Genomic DNA, 3,989 nt, shown 5'->3' with positions numbered 1-3,989 from the left:
CGCCTCTGTCAGACGAACCTAGTTCCACAATGACGAATAGATCTCGTAGCTCTGCTTTGGATTCGAGAGAGATGGGGATGAAGAAGAAGACCAAGGACCAAGGGCATCTTATAGTGGCGAATGGAGATGGGGCGCAGCGCACCGGAAGTGGAGACGGCATGGATGAGATACACTGCCGGTTCACGCTGTGGGGATAAAGTCGGCCATGGCGCGCTCCCTGCGCAAGCGAGCGGAGGGGGGATAAAGGAGAGTAGAGAGTGTTCGCTCGACGAGGGAGGCGTGCGGGCGGCCGTGTTCCCAAAAGAAGAAAGAAGGGAGGGGGGTCGGGTACGGGGACGAGGGCGAGGATCAAGAGCGGACCGGAGGCCGGCAAAAGGAGAAGCGCACAGTGCACGAGAACGGCAAGTGCGGCACGATGTCGCGGACATGCGAGGACAGGGTGCTAATGGGCCCAACACCAACGGCGTCCGCGGGGCACGCGGTGACAGCGACCCGGCGTGCGTAGCGTGGTCGAGCTGGTCACAGTGCTTGGGACTTGACATCCACTCAGGCTTTTCTAAGCACTCCCTACTATCCAAGGCTAACTTTTTCTAGGTATGCGTCAACCTTTGTATGAAGTGAGATCACGACATACATGCTTCCTCCGAAACCACCTCCTCTTGTTTACTTTGAGTACGAATCGCGTGCATGCTGCTGAGACCTTTGCTTGTGCATGCGTGCTAACTTTGCATGGTGCATGCAAATGGACGGCGGCTAGTTAACGTGGTTAAAGGTAACAAGGTGCTGCTGGTGCATGCGTGGTAAATGTGGTGGTTGTCTGCGTGTGTGCTTGCCTTGCTCTATTTGCTGCGCATATACGGTTGTGCTGCTCGTGCTGCTGCCATGCATGGAGAAGGGAGAGGGAGGGAAGGTGGGAGGTGGGACCCGCTGTCGTGGCGGCGTGCGAGCTGCCACAGTCGGCGAGGGGCGTCTGGGCGCTGGTGCGCTGCGGCAGTGATGGTGGTGGGGTCGGCGCATGAGTCATTGTCGGGCATCGGGCAACAAAGGACCAAGTCATCAAAACCGTTTTATTTCTTGCTCATGTGTCTATAATTCGACCATCTTAACCATGCCAAAGTTCCATTGAAGCACAACCAGCAGACACATTATATATGTCGCGTGGTTGCCTGCTTTTATGCTGTGAGCAGGCTACTGTTTACTTAGTCTTGCTTGGAAGACATTTTAAGTTACTAAGCATTTTAATGATAAGTGTTTGGAAGACATTTTAAGTTACTAAGCATTTTAATGATAAGCATTTTAATGATAAGTTACACAATATCGAGTCCAATTCCTATATGTTTATGTACGTTTGCGACGGAACCCGATACATATAGGAATTGGACTCAATATATCTTCGCTTGACGTGAGTTATTATAACTCATATGTGCTAGGAATCGATCCAATAGGATTTCTATTCAGATGGATTACTAAACTGTGCGTGGCTCACGAATCTTAGTTGAGTAGTTTTTTACTTTGTTTTTATTTGGATTGGGATTTCTATCCAGATTGATTGTTCAAGATCAGAGGAGTCTATTTGGATTAGAATTTCTAACTACCCTTTTAGAAGCTTTGTTCTTACTATATGTTGACTATTTTGCCCCTGCATGCACAATTCACAATTCTCCAATACAAGTGGAACTAGGTCAATCAGAAATAAAATTTACTACGTGTGTTGTTGATTTACCTTCACATTAGGGGAATGCTGTTGGTCAAACTTGGGGTTTAGTGACCATCACAAATAAGTCCATTCAGAACCTTCATAGGCAGGACAAAAAGCATTTGGGATAGCAGGTCTCCTTGCCTAAGGCCACGGGGCAGCCATTGGCGAAGTACTTGATACAGGTGTTGATTTCCCCTCGTAGCTAGTTATATAATTAATTAGTACATGGCGGGCGCCCTCGCGCGCGTGGGTTAGCACTGTGTAGGTGTTGTATTATATAGAAAACGTATGTCTAATTTATGAATTGAAAATGGTTAAGAACAGTACACAAATATGTACATAGGTATATATATGTTACATATGTTATTACACATTGGAAATAAAGAGCAGTTATATATTATATGCACTTTTGCTGCAATTTTCTTAGACGAAGAGCAGTACAACATAGAATACAAAAACTGCTATATCAAAAAAAAAAATACAACCAAAAAAATCAGTAAAGAAAAAGTATGCTTGATGGTGTGCACCAGGCTGGTTGCCGAAGAGACCTGGTGCTAATGATTGTGCTCGTCATCCTTTTTGTACAATACTTTAGTGATATATATACTTCTAACCCTGAGCAGAAAGGTTAGTATCAGGTCATGCAAGATATATTTCAATGGCTAAATGAAGTTTGTATAGTGTTATATGTTAATCACAACGTGGTTATTTTACCTGTAATTTTATTTTAAAGTAAGTATATAATAAGAAGAGAGCTATTCAAACTTCATCAGAATTCCAGTCTAGTACTTGGCCTAGGTAGGTAGGGAAAAAATATGTGATGGTAAATCCATCCTGTAAAAAGAAGAAAAGTATAGCACAGGTCCATACCAAGGAATGGTTTAGGAAATGTTGTGAGGAGGCATCTCCTTCCACAGCTCTGATGGAAGCAAAATAGGGAATGACCTACTATATCTAAGACAAAGCAGTAGATTACATTCATGTTTTATGGAGTCAACTTCTTTCATAGTCACATTGGGTATGGGAGTCCAGTTGACTATGATAGGATAAAACCCATACAGTAAGTTCTCAAAGAGGCGGCAATGCAAAAGTTAGAACTACTCCATTGTTAGGAAATAGGAACGGCTGCTTTGCATAATAATATGACAATATCTGGTTACGAAGAAATCCACTACATTTTAAGTTTTGCAAACTAAATAATATGCTAAAAAATAATTTATGCCATATGTTAAGTGTATGCCATGTCGCAAATAGCTCCTCTCAACCCAGCAACCAAAAGTTGCTTTGAGGAAGATAAGCATGCACAGTGTGTATCTGCATTTGTATGTAAGAGCATATGAAGGAGGCGGTATTTTCATAAATCTAGCATACATCTGCATTCACATGCATACATATGCAGAGGCAATAGTTTGCCAACATGAGTGTCATGGAACAATTCTGTTGACGAACAATTCCTATCTTATTGCCTTCTATTGAATCAAACTACAAATGGTTTGGACAAGAGAGTAGGACAATAGCTATATAAGATGCACAAATGGGCCTGAAAATGGATTGGCCAACAGGCAGCTCATGTAAAAATCTTGGTTAACTTGGAGTTTGTTGAACTTGGAGGATAACAGGAAAGGGCGTTAGCATGAAAAATATTGTAGATCATCTTTTGCCTCATTCCCAATGACAGACAAATTAGAGCTACTCTAACCTAGGAATGTAACTGCATAAAAATCACCTGCAACCTACCTCTGTTGCTAGGATCGCTGCAGGGCGGCTTGCTTGAGCGTGTAAGCTGAGGAAGTATATAAGTTAGATTCTAAATAGCGACATGATGGAACTGCTGCCTACCCAAACTCCATAACAGGCTGCAAGGCGACAAGCTCTGTGGCACTGGAGGGAAAACTAATGAGTGCAGCAAACCAACAATCCTTTCCAAAAAGGCAAAAAGTAGGCAATAACATCACCAGGTACAAGGCAACAAAGGAAATGTAGTCCATCAATTCCCTGTGCGCGTAACCTCAATTCGATTACTACATGTCCAAAGTTTTGTAGGATGGGAATCAACCGGCAACCAGATTGTAAGGTACTATAAATGTTGGGCAGCAACAAAATGATGCAAGGACAGGGCATACTCTGGTGTTGCATTGTAAGAACCATAGTAGCACGATGAGGTAATACATGGTAATTAAAGACAAATTATATAGGCCTATAAGTGGCAAATCAGAGTGGAAACAAATAGACCAAATGCTTTTAATATTTTGAAGGTGCTATGGCAGAAGCAGCACTATATGCATTATAC

Source organism: Miscanthus floridulus, chromosome 18 (genome assembly GCF_019320115.1).
Source record: "Miscanthus floridulus cultivar M001 chromosome 18, ASM1932011v1, whole genome shotgun sequence".
In the NCBI taxonomy this organism is placed as follows: domain Eukaryota; kingdom Viridiplantae; phylum Streptophyta; class Magnoliopsida; order Poales; family Poaceae; genus Miscanthus; species Miscanthus floridulus.
Note: the sequence above shows the minus strand (reverse complement) of the source record.